The 19,712-nt window shown below is 41.8% G+C and overlaps 1 protein-coding gene across 11 annotated transcripts in view; it reads left to right on the forward strand.

Moving 5' to 3' along the window:
- The window catches only part of GLRA2 (glycine receptor alpha 2), a 184,006-nt gene that overhangs the window by 147,795 nt on the left and 16,499 nt on the right, over positions 1 to 19,712 (forward strand). The gene's annotated exons all lie outside the window — the stretch shown is intronic.

Raw genomic sequence — 19,712 nt, forward strand, 5'->3', positions numbered from 1 at the left:
TTCAAAATGGAAGAGAACACGTTTACCATGGTAATATTCCAGTGAAGAGGGAGAAATTAATGCTACAGTGAAAGAAGGGCATAATTTCAGGAACAAACACCTAGAGAGGGTGAGAGAAAATAAAATCCAAAGCAAAGGGACAGGCTTGGCCTTAGATGGGAGCAGATATGGCATCCATTTAAATAATAGCTGAAAGTATTGCCAATAAGCACAGAGAGGTTATGAAGGTAGGAAGTGTCATAGCAGGTTCTGAAGTCAGATGATGTGTTACCAAAGTCAGACAATGTGTTTCCAGAGCCTGTGAACTTCACCATTGTACAGACAAAATGGGAGAATGCCAATGGGTGCTGGCTGGTTGAGAGGCTTGATGAAGGTAAGATGTAGGAATTCCTAACTAGGTGCTCCTGTCTTTACCATGAAGCATAAGACAGCTTATCAGCTGAGAGTGAGGTGGAAAGAAGGAATATAGAAAGTTTGAGGAGGCAGGAGCAAGTATTAAACAGTAGTTTTGGAGAGTGTGAAAGCAATTGCTCCAAGGAGAGAGATGGGGTCTGAAATCTGTGGTGATAAGTTTAAAGTGTGAACAATTAGCAAGTGTGTGTGTTTCCCCCAGCAACACTCAAAGCTAAGGTTCAGGTACTAGGAGACAGGTACTTGGTTTTAAGTATAAGCAAGTGGAAAGAGAGGTGGTATTGGGAAACTCAAGGACACACTCAGTGGCCCTCTTCCAGCCCTTGCCTATGCGCCTCATGCTTGTTTGTGTGCAGGTTCAAAATTGTTTGCTTGCATGCAGGAGATTGGTATGTTTCCATTTGTGCTTGTTTGTGTGCCGGTGTTTGGAATGTTTCTCTTTTGTAAGAGATCCCAGGCAGTGGGGGAGATGTTAAATCTTAACCAGCCCCAGTTGCTTCTGGGGCACACAAATGTTGCTCATTGACAGACACCCCTATGCCTAGAGTATATAAAAGCACAGCACTCAGTCAATGCAGGTGACCCTCATCTCTGATGCAAAGAGAGGTATGTGATGCTGCCATTCACTGACCCTTACCTGAGTAGTTGGCCTCCCAAGAGGACCAGCCAAGGTGGGATCTTTCCCATTGCTTTTTTTTTTTTTTGGATCTTTTATGCTGTACAAGCAATAAAACAATCACTTGCTGAGAGTCTCTGTTGTGCTTGAGCATGTTCCCATGACACACTGTACAGCAACTCACACCACAGGTGGGGGAGGAGAGACAAGGAAAAGATGACTGAGTTGGCAGAGGAGATAAACCAAGGAAGGAAAAAGGGGGGGAGGGAGGGGAGGAAGAGAAATGAAAAGGAAAAGAAAGGAAGGGAAGAAAGAAAGAAGGGAGAGATGGAGAGAAGGGGAGTTAAAGTTGCTTGCAAGGGAGTAGTTGTAGTGAGGAATCAGGGACTTTAAGGTGGATAAAGAGAGAGGAGAGAACATGGAGATGCTGGCTATACATCAACTGGCCACCTCATTGAAGTCAATGAAATACTGAAGTGAGAAGAGTAGAGTAAGTGAGCAGACATGAACCAGTGAGCGGAGAGAGAGAATGATGCTTAAAATCAAGATTTACAGGAAGTAAAACAAGGATAAGGGTGTGATCATATGACTATATGACTAAGTTTGGGTGGAAGAAAAATTATTGACAGCAAGTCAGTACAGGAATTGGGAGGCCAGGGGTATGTGGATATTGAAGACCTCCTCCCCAGGAAAAGTGACATGAGTAAGAGTTGACTTGACAGAGAAATAGGTGCTAAAGTTGCCAACTAATAAGGGAGTGTAGGTGAAGGGTGGAAGATGATAGTGATAAAGGAAATCAATGGTGAAATCCAAGGACCTGAATTTTGGAGGCACCAGAAGAACTATATTTAAGGAAAAGGAAAGGGAGATACTTTGAACATGGTAATGGGGAGCAAGAGGGGCACCTGAGATGGCTGATAGTGGCTGGCATTAAAGAGAGGCTCTGAAAAAAGGCCAATTGGCAGTTATGCTCATTGCTTTGTGTATTAGTCAGGTAAAGGGGTGCTGAGACAAAGTACCAGTAATCTGTTGGCTTTTATAAAGGGTATTTATTTGGGGTAAAAGCTTACAGTTACAAGGCCTTAAAGAGTCCAACTTAAGGCTGCTTTCTAACCAAACTCAGCTGCCACGTGTTGAGGAAAGATGGCGGGCGATCTCTGCCTGATCTCTCCTTTCTTCTTCCTCTTAAGGCTCTGTGGGCCCAGCTTCTTCCAATCTCAGCTGTAGGCTGGCATAGGGCTCGTCTCTTAGGGCTTCTTATATCATTCTGGCATAGGGCTCGTTTCTTTCCAGGTCTTACAGCTGCTCAGCTGCACAATATCAGGCAAATGGCTCATATCTCCCTGGAGCCCCAGGATCAAACATGACAGAGCTATCTCCACTTCTGCGGTGTCTTCTTGAGTGAGCATCTGTTTATATAGCCCACCAAGAAGGTGGGGACTCAACCCCGAGTCTCACCCTGCTGATGTGTTGAAATCAAAGGCCCTAAATTGATTTTATTAAGTAAACTTAAAATATTTGAATTTAATACAATCCAAAGGTATAACACCCAGAGGAACAGGCCAGTTTACAAACATAATCTTTCTCTTTAATTTTTTTTTGGGGGGGAGTCATAAATAATAGCAAATTGCCACACTTTGTTTTCTTTTTAAAACATATATATTGAGAAATGCAAATTTACATGTTTTACATGAAGATGTTCTTGAGTTTGTGCATCTCAAAAATGATGATTCAAAATTCAAAATCCAAAGTTTAATTACCATGGTGAGGACTTGAAGGAGAGGTTGGGGCAAAACACATCATGCTTGACCTTGAGATCAAGGTTTTTAATTATCATTGACAAGTGAATTTTGAAAAAGAGGAGGAGACATTTCCAATTATTTGCCCCTTAGGAAATAGCAAAATAGTCTCTCTCTCTCAAGATCTAATCTTTATTGAGGGCTTACTGTATGATGTATGACACTGCTCTAGACACTTTACATATAGTAATTGACTTAATCCCCACAACAGCTGTTTAATTAGTGTGATCACGCAGTTCAGTTTATCTGGGAAAACCCTGGTTTATGCCTATTTTTTTAATACCTTATATACTTTAGCGTTTGTCCTGGACTATGCATTTTTTAACAAGATATTATTATTAAGAACTGCATTAAAATAAACTCAGGTGAGTTTGGCTGACCTCCTCTTTGTACATCCGGCTTCTATTATGGTGTCTTCTCCTGACGTGGGGTCTGCATGTGCAGTGAACAAGTTCTCACTTTAACACATGGTGAAACTGAAGGCATAACTGCTGCTTCCCAGACCTCTTTTCTAACCCTTTCCAGATGCAATGTAATGACTAACGTTCCCTTTCCAGGAGAGCTCGCGGGGGGCTTGCTGATAAAATGAAGTATACTGGGACCTAGGAGGCTGGGAACAGAATTCTTTTGATCCTTTTGGTCTCTGGCAGTGATGGGACACTGCTGCCCCTGCTGGCCATATGGGGTACCAGCTCTGGTCAATGGCATGGCCCACAAAATCCATACAGCTGGAAGGGTCTGCAGAAAATCATAGGTTCAGGGAACATGAAACAAATGGGAAATAGAGGCTGAGCAGTCTTGCTTTTGAGCATCTGAATGCTCTTGATTGAGTGGTTTAATTATTTTTTGGAAGCATTTGCATTTATAAATCTGTATCTGTCTTGTGTTTTTTTTGTCTTTATTTTTTTAATGTTACATTAAAAAAATATGAGGTCCCCACCTCCCTTCCCCATGCCTCCCCCCATAACAACAACCTCCTCCATCATCATGAGACATTCATTGCATTTGGTGAATACATCTCTGAGCACTGCTGCACCTCCTGGTCAATGGTCCACAGCATAGCCCTCACCCACAGTCCGCCCAGTGGGCCATGGGAGGACATACTATGTCCGGTAACTGTCCCTGCAGCACCACCCAGGACAATTCCAAGTTCCGAAAATGCCCCCATATTCCCTACCCCCAGCAGCCACCATGGTCACTTTCTCCACACCAATGCCACATTTTCTTCAATTACTAATTGCAATAGTTCATGAATAGAATATCATAAGTTCACTCTAATCCATACTCTATTCCTCCATCTTGTGGACCTTAGAATGGTTGTGTCCACTCCATATCTATATCAAGAGGGGACTTAGATTCCACATGGATGTTGGATGCAATCCTTCTGCTTTCAGTTGTAGGTACTCTTGGCTCCCTAGTATGATGGTTGACCTTCTTCACCTCCATGTTAGCTGAGTGGGGTAAGTCCAATAAACCAGAGTGTAGGAGTTGCAAGTCTGTTGAGGCTCAGGGCCTGGCTATCACAGTGTTGTGTTTTACATTACAATAATTATCATTATAAAGTTGTAATGTCTGTTAGTGCCCTTTTCCACTATCAAAACTGTTCTTGTTTGGATAAATTATTAATAAGTGATCATCCTGCCAACTACAAAGGCGGTATTATCCCTATTTTACAGATGAGGAAACTAAAGCAAATAGAGGTTAGGCAAATGCTCAAAGCCACACATGCAGGTAGTAGGCCCTGGAGTCCTTGACATTAACCACTGTGCATCCTGCCCCTCAGAGTTTATACTGTAAATTTTACATAATGAGCCAGTACAACACACATACACATATACACACATGCACATACATTCAAAATAAACATTTCTAATGCAATCTAATATTTTCTATTCCGTTTTTTAGAATGCTGGTCATCAAGGATGGATTAGGGGAAGACAAGTGAGGCTTGTCACACATGTTCAGGGATAGACCCTGTTTTCAATTAAAATTGTGGTATTTTGTTCACCATGGAGCTCTTGTATTAATTTTGATTTTTTTAAAAAAAGATTGCAATATGTTTTCTTTGGCACCCCCCTTAAACTTTGTGCCTGAGGTACCATCCATCTTACCCTAGTCTAGCCCAGCTTCTCATAAACCACTAAATTAATTTTCACAGACCCTAATAGGTTGTGACCTGAATTCATAAAAACACCATTTAAAAATGTTTAATATTCCCAAGGCTAAAAGTATCTCTTTAATAGAGAAACTCATCTCCACAACATAATGCAGGTTTATTTCTTGAAAGGTATAAGAAAAACCAAGAGTAGATCATTTCCCAAAGAGACAATGATATTAAGATTTATTCCAGGAAAATACTTATTGAGAGCACACTTAAGATTACATTTACATGCATGAGATGAGTGCCTGGTGTTTACTGAACAATCAAGTTATGAAATGGGGTCACTTTCAAAGAGGGGCCAGGCAATTTGTGACTGGGTGTATTTGCCTTGATTATCTTTTCTATGTTTCACAAAGCTGCTGCTGTCAATTTTATCAAAGCCGAGTTTCTCAAAAAAGATCAAACCCAGATCTTTGCTGGCTAGCAGAGCTCACAAATCCCCACGGTTTTGCCAAACCCAGTCGATCAGAAGCTGTGTTCAAGGTCATATTGTAAAATATTATTTTTATGTCATCTTCTCAGCTCCAATAAGAAGTATTGACCCCATGTAGTGGTTATAACTCTCCCACAAGAACGTTAAAGCCTCACCTGCATTTCTGTCACACTTTTTTTTTTCTCAGTTCGGCCACCCCACACCTCACTCTGGCATTGTGCCTGATTTCAGATGTTTCCAATTACCCAGTTAGCCCTCACTTCTTAATCTTTTTTTACAGTGGCAAAACAGAAGTTGTGGCTGCTTGAGAAAGCAGTTAATGGCTTTTAGGCCACCTTATGACAAGCTTCCTCTTTCAAGGCATGATATTAGCCCATGGTTTAGACTGTTCCATATTCCCCAGAAGAACACATGGGGCCTTTTAACCTTAGACAATAGGGTGAGAACATGAGGCCCTGATCAAAGTGCCTCAAATGATGGGAACTTAGGAAGGTAAGAATTCAGGACTCATTTTTATTTGCATGAATTTCTCTCCCTCCCCCACGTTTACCCATTCTTTGAGATTTAACTAAAATGGTAACTCCTCAAAAGATTTCTTGATCTCATACACTGAAATAATCTCTCTTTCAAGTACCCAGAGTACCTAATTTGTTCCTTTTTGTGATATGTGGCACTTTCTACCTATTTGCTGTACATATTCTATGGAAGATGTAAGCTTTGAATGGTATTGGGAGATAGTATTTCAGATATTTTACGTAGAAATGCCTGAATCCTGCTTATCACCAATCATCCTCCCATTGAGTTATTGGAGGAAAATAAATGCCAAGGACAATGAACTACTTTACTTTTATCCAGGCATTAGTCCCCAACCCCAATGCAATGCCTCTCCACTTGATAGGCCCAGAAGCCCTGCGCTGTTTATGTTCACTGCAAAGTTCAAAGGGCCTTAGATCTTCCAGACACCAGGCCTCACTGGTAAAGCCAGACAACAAGGACTCAGAGCAAATGGTAACTAGGGAATAGCTCATTAAAACCCATGGGGCTACAGATAGAATAATATCATCTGATTATAGCCATGTCCCATGCTTTTTGTTTTGTTTTGTTTTGTTTTGTTTTGTTTTTTCCCATGGGTTTTAATGAGCAATCAATGTTCCATAATCTTTCCAGATAGATAAGCACTCCTTCACCTTGGGAGTAAAAACTCCTTCCTCAACTACTGGTCAACCAAGATGGTGGCTTAAGATGCTCCAGGGGTCTATACTCCCACAGAATCTTTGAACAACTAGCAAAACCTAGCAGAACCATCTTTTTCGAAATGCCAGAAAACAGTTAAAGGGTTGCAGTAAGAAGGCAAGAGCTGAATCAAGAAAATATAACTTAAAAATAGTAGGAGAAGCTAGTGGCCTCCTTGCTGGCCTCCTTGCCACCCCCTTCCCTGAATGATGGGGAGCCAGCCTATGTTCCCATGTGGGTCCCTAGCCCTGTTAAAGGAGGGAGCAGAGTAAGTCCCATGCACATGCTGGAGTGCCTCCATGTTAGGGCCAAACTATCAGGTGGTAGCACAAAGGACTCAACTAGGACACTCATCCCTGGCTCACCTTCCCACAACTTGTCCTGCAGAAAGAAACCATTTTCCCACAGCTAAAGGATTATAAGGAACAAATAAGGCAGCCTGAGACAAAGGATTATGGACTTATGATCTACAATAGAGCACCCTGGAAGAGGGAAAAGTCTATTTCATGGAGAGTAGAGAATGCATTCAAATTCCTATACACAATGGAATTCCTAAGGCCATGAGCAGAATTCTGGGAGGAAGATGGAGAAGACCCTGCGCTTTCACCTCAGGATGATCTTGATAGGACGGCTAAACTCTAAAGGAGAGCATGTGCCAACACAGAGCCAATGTGCAAACACTGTCAAAGGTGATTTTTACATTTGTTTGTTTTTGTTAGCTCCTGACACTAAAGGAAATTTCTATTATATCACTGGCTAGATAAAAACTTGAGGAGCAGACATCTCAGGGTTAACATAGTAAAATATTAAAATGTAGAGTGAGTAACAATAGATTACAAGACAAAGAAACAGGAAATAATGGCCCTTCCAAAAGAACAAGGTAAGACTTCAGAAACCATTAATGAAGAATACCAGTTTTTAGACATACCAGACAAAGACACGCCCCCACCACCACCAAAAGAAGATTTTCAATATGCCCAATGAGATAAAAGAAAACATGGAGAAAGAATTAATGGATATCAGGAAAGTATCTAATGAACACTATGAGAGCTGAAAAATTTTTAAAGGAACCAAACAGAAATACTGGAGTTGAAGATGACAACCGAAATATTAAAAATCCTCCTAAGGGTTTCAACAGGAGAATGAAGCTGGCAAAAGAAGTGATCAGTGAACTCAAAGACAATACAATTGAAATGATTCAGGCTGAGAAGAAGAAAGAAAAAGAATGAAAAAAGTGAACAGAGCCTAAGAGATCCAAGGGATAACACCAAGAATACCAATATCCACATTATGGGAGTCACAGAAGGAGAAGAAATAGAAAAAGGGACAGAGGAATACTTAAAGAAATAATGGCATAAAACTTCCCAAATTTAACAAAAGATATGAATATACACATTCAAGAAGCCCAACAAACCCCAAACAGGATAAAATTGAAGAGACCCTGAAACATTACAGTCAAACTGTCCAAAGATAAGGAGAGAGTTCTGAAAGCTGCAAGGGAAAAGAAATGTGTTAGGTACAAGGAAGCCCCAATAAGATTAAGTGCTGATTTCTCATCAGAAACCATGGAGGCCAGGAGGTAGTGGGACAAAATACTTAAAGTGCCAAAAGAAAACAATTGCCAACCACGAATTTTCTATCTAGCAAGACTGTCCTTCAAAAATGAGGGACAGAGTAAAACATAGCTCAATAAATCTTATCTATCAGAGGTCAGATTAGCATGAGGATAAATTTGCAATTGGTAAAGAAGTAGCAATCTCTCATTTTAGCTGACAGAAGGATGTCTGGTATTTGACTGGGTGCCGTAGTGACCTTGTATTTGTGCTGAGACAACATTATGAAGTGACCTTGTATTCTCTCACTTTATCAAGGTGTTTCAGTTTGCCAAAGAGTTGCCAATGCAAAGTACCAGAAATGTTTTGGCTTTTATGAAGGGTATTTATTTGGGATAAAAGCTTACAGTTTTAAGGCCATGAAAAGTCCAATTCAAGACACCAAAAGAGGTGCATTCTCACCCAAGTCAGCTGCCACGTGTTGAAGTAAGATGGCAGGCAATCTCTGCCTGGTCTCTGCCTTCCCCTCTGGGCTGTGCTGTCTCCTGCAGCTCAGCTGTAGGCAACCAGGCATAGGGCTTGTCTCTGACCAGGCCTCTTCTCTCAGACTCAGCTGCTCCACTTTCTTCCTGATTTCAGCTGCAAGCTATCAGACACATGGCTCATCTCTCCCCTGGGCCTCACATGGCTGGATGAAAAAAAGACAAAGTTCTCTTTCCCTGTGTGTTTCCATTTTTTAGCAGATCCAGCAAGAGGGCAGAGACTCAACCTGAGTCACACCTTACTGGGGTAGTCCAATTGAAAAGGCCACAAACATATTTCTCTTTTGGGGATTCATAAAATAATTTCAAACTGCCACACATGGTTACAGACTAACCTTGTCTGAGGTTGGGATTCTGTGAGATTGCTTGAACTTTTGGAGTTCTGGTTTTCTCCTTCTTAAAACAAGGAAGCTAAACTGTCAGTGTTGAAAATGAGGCTCTAAAATGTACTGATTCTGTGATCTTGGCAGATTATTTTAAAAAAAACTCTCCATGCCTCAGTTTCCTAATCTGTAAGACAGGGCTAATAATAGTATTCACCTCATAGGGTTGTTGTGAAAACAAAGTAAGTTCACATGGACAAAGCTTGTAAACTAGGATCTGGCCCATGGTAAACTCTATGATAACTTATTATTCATTTTAGTATCCACTTTATCCACCATAGGCAAAAGCCAACTGTGGATCATAAAGGTTTTTTCAATTTATTTGGGAATATATTCTACAAATCAAAATCAAATATTCTATATTAGCTGCAATAGCCTATCTACACCCTCCTGCCACAGTTATACTTCTCATCTTTCTTCCACAAAAGGAAGTTAGATTGCATAGGAAGATGTGGCCTCTGTACAGCTATTTCTTTATCATAGGAATGAAATCATGAGATTATACTTTTATTTCATAGTGTCTAAAAAATAGAGAAGTGGAAAGAATTTGGGGCAATTTAAATTCTTGCATTTTTCCTCCCACTAATATTGGCTGTGGCCAAACAAGGTCTTAAGTACATGGGCACCTTCCCCAACATAGGGAACCTATTAAGAACCCAATCAGAGGGAAACGGACTTTGGTCCAGTGGTTAGGGCGTCCGTCTACCATATGGGAGGTCCGCGGTTCAAACCCCGGGCCTCCTTGACCCATGTGGAGCTGGCCATGCGCAGCGCTGATGCGCAGCGCTGATGCGCGCAAGGAGTGCCGTGCCACGCAAGGGTGTCCCCCGCGTGGGGGAGCCCCATGCGCAAGGAGTGCGCCCGTGAGGAAAGCTGCCCAGCGTGAAAAGAAAGAGCAGCCTGCCCAGGAATGGCGCCGTCCACACTTCCCGTGCCGCTGACGACAACAGAAGCGGACAAAGAAACAAGACGCAGCAAACAGACACCAAGAACAGACAACCAGGGGGGGGATTAAATAAATAAATAAATCTTTAAAAAAAAAAAAAAGAACCCAATCAGAATGTAAACTGGCTTTGAAAGAAGGTATGTAGGAATTCAGATATCACTGCATCTAATCAAACAAACATCTAAGCAAATGAAAAACCCACTGAATTATAATTAGAATAAGGTCAGCCTTTGAGAATCATGCTTAGACTCTCACCTTTTTCTCTTCCTCTGCAAAAGCTTAGAGCAGTGGTTCTCAACGGGGGCGATTTTGCCACCCCCTTCCCCAGGGACATTTAGAAATGTCAAGAGATATTTTCGGGTGTCACACTGTGGGTGGAGAGTTGTTACTGGCTTCTAGTGGGTAAAGGCCAGGGATACAGCTAAACATTCTATAATGCCCAGCACAGTCCTACACAACACAGAATTATCTAGCCCCAAATGTAAATAGCACCTAGGAGGAAAAACCCTGGCCTAGAGTATTGTCAGGCTACACTTTTCAGTGTGAAACAGTCTTGTTTTCTGTTTCTTGTATGCCTGCTCTGCAAACATATACCCAAAATACCAGAACAGTTCTTTCCATTCTTAATATGTGCATGATTCATATTATAGGTGAGGCCCATTGGGTGATGGCTAGTTTTCTTTCCCTGTGTTAGCAAAAGGCAAATTCTATCCAGCAGCCTTTCTTTGAAAATTTGATTTATTTATTCAAATGTACACTCAATCAAGTATAAGGGAAAGTTCCATTGGATTGGTTTCAATCATGTGGACCCAGGCACTACAGATGTTAAGAAAATAGATCTATGATGCTATGCAGAGCTTCATGCATGAAGTAGGGCAGGACAACATCGGGGAAATTATTAGGTCCAGACTCTGAATTAACACTGAGATTCTGTGAGAAAACAATTAAGTTCTTTATCACACTTATTTAGGGAATGTTCAGTGGTGTGATAAGCTTATTTTTAGGATTGACACCTGAATGTATGTGGTTCTATGGGCATATACAAGGCTGTGTCAAAGAAAAAGGAAAGGTAGTGGGATAATGTTAAAAAAAAAAGAGAAAGGGAAGGCAGTGGGACAATGTTAAAGAATTTTAATCCATTCTAGAAAGACTACAGTAGGAACCTCCATGCTACTTAGACCAGCAATGAGCACAGGAATTAGGACTAACCAGTAACAAACATACTTGTCCAGGAGCAGATCTCAACAAACAGTTCAGAGGCTGGCAGCAGTGTTCAGACCACATCTTTCAGTCCTGCTCTAGACCAGGGGCTCTCAAACTCTAGTGCACACCAGAATCATCTGGAGGTCTAGCTTTAAGATTCCTGGGCCTCAGCCCAAGAGATTCTGATGTAGTAGGTCAGTGTAGAGCCTGTGATTTTACTTTTCTAGCAAGTGCCAGTTGTCAGGTGACGCTGGTGTTGCTGGTCCAGAAAACCCCCACTTCAAGTAGTGAGGGTCACGAGAATCCCTAAAATTACTTTCAGAAACAATGACACTATGATTACTGTACACCTTTGCTTTTGGCCAACCATATCCTCTTGAATAGAGTCAGTTACCTTGGGAGAAAATTATGAATGTGCCCATAGTCATGTGAAGGTCATTAACTCCAGTGATTCCATGTTAGAAAACCAGCCATTGAAAGATGAGCAAAAGAGAAAATAAGGTAGTTTGTAAAAGATTTTTTTCGACTCGAAAGCCCTACTGGCCTCTTTTTCTTTGCCCTGGGAAAGGAAACTCCAAAATCATAGCTCTTAATTTTATTCTTTTTTCAAGCACAGTGTAGTGAAATGGTGTGTATTCTCTTTTATCATTTAGCATTTTTCCATATTCTGCCATGCTTGCACAAGGTGTTTCAAAGATTTCACCGATCATTAATTAAGGAAACAAGTGATTCTTTAAATGTACTGTCCAAGAGATTGTAAGTACTTTCCAGGGGTGGCAGAAGTCACCTTCTGTTGTTTGTTTGTTTTGTCTTAAAGGTTGAGAGTCAAAATAAGGCTTTAAGAAATTGATTTGGATTAGGAATTTGAACTAAATTGTGAAAATCAACAGGAACAAATGAATGTCCCTATGCTTTTAATTTCCCCATACCACCAGGACATAAAGCCAGCACTTGTCAGGGACATAGGCACATCACAAAGAGTTGGGTCTCGTGTGGAGCTGGCCCATGTGTAGCACCGATGCGGGCAAGGAGTGCCCAGCCACGCAGGGGTGTCCCCCGCGTAGGGGAGCCCCACGTGCAAGGAGTACGCCCCATAAGGAGAGCCGCCCAGCACGAAAGAAAGTGCAGCCTGCCCAGGAATGGTGCTGCACACAAGGAGAGCTGCCGCAACAAGATGACACAACAAAAAGAAACACAGATTCCCGTGCTGCTGATAAGGATAGAAGCGGTCACAGAAGAACACACAGGAAATGGACACAGAGAGCAGACAACTGGGGCCGGGGGGTGGGGGGAAGGGGAGAGAAATAAATTAAAAAAATAATAAATCTTTAAAAAAAAAAGAGTTGGGTCCGGCAGGGTGCTGGGGACCTGGGGAAATGGGGCTGAAGAGGAAGGAAGACTAGAGGGCCTTAATTGTTCATGAAATAGGAGTCACCTAAAGGTTTTAAAGATGATATAATAGAATGCTATAATCAGTCGAACTGTAGAATACTCACTCAGTATTGAGATTGGAAAGAGGCACAAAAATCTAGAAAATGCTGTGCTGGCATTTCTATTTAAACACACTCTTAACTGTATACTTAGTCTACACTTACCTGACAGCCCCTCCCTAGAGGCATGGATCATTATAAGTACTTGTTAGTTCACTTTTTTGTAATGTTGCTGGAATGAGCTTTCTGAATCTGGGACACATACTGTGACCTTAGCAAAGCTTGTCTTAACCAAGTGTAAATATGAAAATGGTTTTGTGCTTTGAGTTATTTTCAGTTACAAATGCTTCCTATTATCATGGGAACATATCACAACCAGCTTAGTGATTTCAAACAGCACACATTTAAAGTTCTGGAGGTCAGAAGCCCAAAGTAGGTCTCATTGGGCTAATATCAGGGTACAGGCAGTGCTGTGTTCTCTCTGGAGGCTCTGGAGAAAATCCATTCCTTTGGGTTTTCCAATTTCCAGAGGCTGCTCACATTCCCTGGCTCATGACTTCCTTCCTCCATCTTCGTAGCCAGCAATGTTGCATCTCTCTGACCTTCTTTCCTGTCGTCATGTCTCCTGACCACAGCTGGGAAAGGGTGTCTACATTTAACGATGCCTATGATCACAGTGGACCTGCCTGGATAATCCAGGGCACTTTCCCCATCTGAGAAGCCTTCATTTTGTCACATCTGCAAACTCCCTTTTACTATGGAAGGTAACATAGTCATGGGTTCTGGAATTAGGATGTAGACATCTTGGGGGGGTGCATCATCTTACCACCCCCCCAAACCAGTGGTTTCCTGTGGCCCTTTCTGAGAGCATCCACAGGTCACTGTAGCCTGTTCTACCCACAGGGCAGGCCACAAGTGCCAGGAGATGAATGCCCCAGGAGTGGCTCTCAACCAGTGAGGAGTGGGATGGTAGCTGAATGCCCAATTTCTTCATCCTTCCAGTCTCTGAGGATGGAGATCCATTTGTCCACAGTAGTAACTGACTAATCATTCACAACCTTTATTCACTTTCCCCTTTTCCCTGTCTCACTTCCCCATTCTCTCACTGAGCTTGCCTATATCACCCCCCAAATAAACTACTTGTATGCAAATCCTTATCTCAGGGCTGCTTTGCAGGGAACAGAAACACATTAAGGTGCAATGCCTCATGGGCCAGTAGCCTGATGAGAATGTTGGTCTCATATCACCCCATCTTCTGCCTCCTCACCGACTACCAGACAGTACCCTTTCTGGCCAAAGAGTGGAAACAGAGGGCTAGGAATCTAGAAGGAGTGGAAAGTGACATCTCTGAGGGCAGAATAATGGTTTTGCCACATTGCAGATAAAGAGCTCCTTTCTATCCATTGAACTTTATAGTTGGTATTGCTAAAATATTTTTGTGCTACTGGGTTTCCCAAACAACTTCTTAGGTTTTATAATAAAATTATAATTCTTTATGTCCTTGAGATCAAGCTTTCAGCTCCATTAGTATCTTAGAAAGGCTATGATGCAGATATCCTAAACCTTCTCCTTCTCCTGTCTAGGTCTTAATTGCTGTAGGATTCCTCATAGTGACCTAAGCTATACTTATTTCAGCATAACTGGATGCTAATAAAAAGATCAAACTGAATGAGAAAGAAGTCTGGGGCTTCAGTGACATTACATTAGAGAGATGTGAGTTTGACTAATTACAGTATTAATTTGTCTTCTAGCAAAGCTATTCTTGTTGGTAACAAGCGCATTTGGAGACAAAATGTCTAAGTGAAGCTGGAGTTATTTCACAACTGATTGATGAGTTATCATCAGAAGCATTTGTAACCATTTAGAAAATAAATGACCTTGGTGCTATGCAGGTGATGGTATAAGGAAATGGCCCGTCTTCTTAGTTTAGAGTCAAAGCTGCTGGACAAGCCTAGAATTTATTGGTTCAACAAATATTTGCTGAATGCTTGCTTTGTACAGAGTTCTGTATTAAATAAAGGTGCATGAGGATATAAAAACTGCTTGAAACCTGTTTTCATGAAGATTTAAAGGTCAACAGGAGAAAAAATAAGTGAAAAATGTTAAGAACCATAAGAGAGTTATAGTTGAAGAGGTGGCAATTCCTAGGAAGGGAGAGTATTTCTCGCTGATGAGGAGGGGCTATGCTCAAAGAAATGTAGCATTTGTAAACTCATTTCATCCTGGAATGTTAACTGTAAATTATTCTAAATGCATCTTGTTATGGTGTATAAATAAAATAAAGATGGTTGAACTAAATCATTAAAAAGGTAATGCAAACTACACTCTTTAAGGGGGCCTTCAATATTTACCAGAAAATGACTCCATTCTACCTTGCTGATATACCCACCTCTCATTTACCTCAGACGAATTTGGAGAGTTTCTCAAACTTACTGGGACATTCAAGGTGAAAGTAAGAATCAGTAACATGGAAGCCGCCTTCAGTCTAAGGCAGTGGTCCCCACCAGGGATGATTTTTACCATTCCCAGGGGACATTTGGTAATATCTGGAGAGATTTTCGGTTGTCACAACTTGGAGAAGTGGGGGTGCCACTGGAATCTAGTGGGTAGAGGCCAGCGATGCTGCTGAATATCCCACAATGCACAGGACAGCCCCACAGCAAAGAATCATCTGGCCCCAAAAGTCAATATTGCCAAAGCTAAGAACCATGATCTAAAGGACAAAGACATGCTGTGCACATAGAGGACTGGGGTAGTTGGGGAGTGGGGAGCGGTTAGCTTCATGAATGCAACCTGCTTATGAACAAAGATGTCATTCCTGTCAGAAGTAATTAATTAGAGCTAGTATAACTCCCCCCAAAAAAAACCATATAGCTGGAAAACCATTTTAATTAGGAATTTCCTCTTGTGTAAGTTCCTTTACTCTATATCAGCTTCTATTTACACCAGTTTGGAAAGAAGACATCCAAAATATGGCTCTTTGCACTGGTAACAGGGGCATGAATTTTGTTGGGTATATAATTTAATTGCTTTTCAAGAAGTTGGCATGGGGGGTAAATATTAGGTTAACCGATTGAACGTTCCCACTTCATTTCACTCTCTCTGCCACAGGATTTATTCAAGAACAACAGAAGTCCCACCAGAAATGAAGTCTGGTATTTTCTAGTGCCAAGGTAACAAGCTAGAGCAGGATTCTCAAGCCTGGCTACACGTTAGAATCATCTGGGGAGCTTTTCAAAATTCCCATTCCCAGGCCCCACCCCAGATCAATTAAATCAGAATCTTTGGGGGTGGGACCCTGGAAGCTTGAATTCTTAAGGTTTCCCAAGTGATTTCAAAGTGCAGCCAAATTTGAGTACTTTTCTAGACCCTTGTTACTTAAAGTGCCATCTGTAGATCACCTGTTGACTGGCAACATCGTGTCACCTGGGAACGTATTAGAAATGCAGATGCTCATGCCCCATCCCCAGACCTGCTGAATCAGAATCCCCAGGGGATTCAAAAACACATTAATGCTTGAGAGGTGCCACTCTAGACTATAATGCAAACAGTCCATTTTAAAAAATACATGTATTGTAATATGCACAGTCTAAAATAAAGCTCACTATTAAGACATGGAAAAATGCCCCAAAGCTTTAAATAAAATGCTTTTGTTTTGTTAAAAAATGCCCAGCTTATCATTATGGCTGCTTATGTGTTTTAGTAAATTTTATTTCTTTTTAATTATGAGAGATCTCAATCACATAGGACAGTTTAGTCTTATGTTGCTTGTTATTGTTATTATTAGAGAAGAGTAGGACTAGCTACACAGTAGCCCAGGATTATCACTCTGGTAGTGGACAGCCCCTTTTCCTTAGCTTTGAGAAGATGCCCTCTCAGTTTCATGTCCATCTTCACAAGGGGCCCATCTACAATGCCACTTAACACAATCCACGCAGAGGGAGGAGCTTCACATTGGTAAGCAGGATTGAACTGTGCATACATGTGTCCTAGGAAAACAATAGTTCTAAATAGTCATAAAACTTATTCTGGAAAGCACAAAATGCTTCAGATGATAGCAGTCCAAAAGGGCTATCTCCATCAGGAGTTTACAAGGATTGCTGAATGTCCTCTGGCCAGTTCCTGACTGCTAGGCCTTCAGTGCCTTAGCTCATCATAGAACTAGTGAAGGCACTTTCACACTTCCACTCTTTTAAGACGGATGGGGAAAAATATATATATGATAAAGTTAGACTTGTTCGTCCCAGCACCCTGCTGACATTTTCATTATAGCAAACTTTTCTGGAAAATTCTTCCATGTGAATTCCTGTCCTCTTTTATATATCTATATATATATATATGTATGTGTGTGTATATATATATGTGTGTGTATGTATGTGTGTGTATATATATGTGTGTGTACGTATGTGTATGTATGTGTGTGTATGTATGTGTATGTATGTGTGTGTGTATATATGTGTGTGTATATATGTTTGTGTGTGTATTTCAAAACACACAAGTAAGGAGACAGAAAAGAAGCATGGCATAGTGAAATGAGCTTCTGGTCAGGAGTCCTGTTGGCTGAATTCAAATCCTGGTCCATGCTATATGTGCTGAGTGGTTTGCAGCCATAGTCTAACCACTCTGGGTCTCAGTTTCTTCATCTGGAAGAAGGATCTAAGAAAAGTCCTTCTTAGCAAGATCATGCATGGGAAGACCAGTGCCTTGTACACAGCCAACACTTAGCAGATATTTCCTTTCTCTTCTCCAGAGGGAGCTAGAATTTGAGCTGAGGTTGGAAGATTGAATTGTAATTCAGCAGGGGACAAAAGCCAAAGGGTATCAGTGGTCAGAAAGAAGAGCACATGGAAAGTTCCAGAGATATGGAAAATTGTGAGCTACTGAGGGAGTAGAGTGGCTAAAGCATAGGACGCGTCATGAGAAATGGTGGAAGATGAAACTCAGACAATTAAAGAACCTTGAAATTTGTGCCAAGGGGATCTGGACTTTTATCCTAGAGGCAGTTAGTCAGTTAATGTGATAAGCAGAAAAGTGAATTCAGAATTCTTGACCACTGGACCTTATTTCTTGTAGCAGGGAGTTCCTTCCTCGCAAGAAGCTAAACTAGCACATTCCGATCGTGTAGTAGATGCTCAGTCAACATCTGATGAATGCATACTGACAGCAAAGAAGCCAATAATGCCATCCCTTTCAAACTAGGGTGTGCAATTTACTTGTGGGTCATGAAATCAGTTCAGTGACTCACCACTAGCATTTTTTGAAAAAAAAATTAAGACAGAGAACAGAAAATACCATCGTGCCTCCAGCTTTGGAAAAATAATGACTATTTTGTGAAACTTTTGTTTCAGTCAGATCTATTTATGTGTGTGGTACTACGTGTATGTTGTAACCTGGTTGGTAATGTAAACTGTTTCCTACTTTGGGTCACAGTAAAATTCAGGTTGGAGCAGGCCAGGTAAGCAAGGTCCCCTGAGCTTCTCTGGCTTGCACCTTCTCAGATACGAGGCCCAATAGCGGTGGGCCTTACTTGGCTGCTATGATAATCAACACACTAATTATTCTGCCTCAGTAAGACACACGACACCCTTCACCACTGTCTGACCAGCCCCGACCCCTACTCACCCGAGGGCTGTGATGCCCCCGGCCTGCAGTAATGAGGCTGAATCATCCTCAGCTGGGCACAACTGCTTTATAAACCCACCGCGCGGTGCGGGAGGGCAGAGATGCCTACTCAGGAGTCAAATCTGTTATCTATGAAAAGATATCTTCTTATACCCATATAAGGTTTCCTCTTTGCCTGAGTCTCTTACATTGACGTCTTTGAAAAGGAAAGGGAGGCGGACTCCCCACTATGTGCCAAGTGCTGTGCTGCACCCCTTCCCGCACACTTCCTTAATGTGAAACTCACGGGGTCAACAATTACATCAGCCGATAGCTGGTGTTATTTCACATTGTCGCCAATCACTGTCTTCTCTGTTTACTGCAGTCGACCTTCCCTTTGGGCCCACAGACAAGTTTGTCTGAAATCTTATACCTGGTAACCATAGTAATGAAGCAGTGAGAAGGGACAGTCTTGGAAAAGCACTTGACACTCCACCAAAAAAGAGCAAACAAACTCATTTCGGTCATCATTTCCCATTTCCTAATGCTTTTGTGTTTTGTGTTGCAAGAGCTGCTTACAAGAGGCCCTAGCTGAAGTGCTAGTGAACAGGAAAGGCAGAAGAAAGTGAGGGTCCACCTCCCTGCCTTGAACGTCCTTGGAAGAAGCAATGGGAAAGTGCCCCCGAGGGTTCACAGTACTCATCTGCCTCAGCAACTGCTCGTTTTCAAACAGATCCTACAATCCACATTCACTAGAGAAGAGCTAGCTTACCAGGATCATTCAAATTCAGAAGGAAATAAGGTTGGTCAGAGAAAGCGGGTTTCTAGTTTTTCACCTGGAGAAAACATGCTTGGCTTGCAGCTGTGCAAAGAAGGGAATTGATGGCCCACAGACGTGTGAGACACACAGATACACAGACGTGAGGTGGGCTAAGCCTCACTGCCCCTCTGCTCGAAACCTCCTAACACATCTCCAAGTCACACCTGGGTGAATTCATCATGATGTTAACCTGGCTCTTCCAAGCTAATAAGAAGGTGTCAAGGGCAAGACCAAACATAGATCTGATCATATTGACTGAGTTTTCAGTTCTCCAGTTTATTGACACCCTCTCACTTCCCTCCCTGCAACTAACAGCTCACGAAACTTGCCGCTGCTGGCTCAGCCTTGACTCCTCTCCCTCTGAGCTCCTTTCAGCAGAAACTGAGCCTGGGGGCAAAGAGGGGAAAGGAAGAAATGGCTATTTGGAAGGTTAATATTTTCACTTGGAACCTCTAGGCTGGCAAAGCCGGACATAATAAAGAAAGGCCTCCATAAATGTGGTTTGCTGACCTCTGACCTCTAAAAATACACCCATTCAGTGCCTCCTTCTTTACATATTATGAGGTTATGAAATACTATTT

Source organism: Dasypus novemcinctus, chromosome X (assembly GCF_030445035.2).
Source record: "Dasypus novemcinctus isolate mDasNov1 chromosome X, mDasNov1.1.hap2, whole genome shotgun sequence".
NCBI classification, from domain to species: Eukaryota; Metazoa; Chordata; class Mammalia; order Cingulata; family Dasypodidae; genus Dasypus; species Dasypus novemcinctus.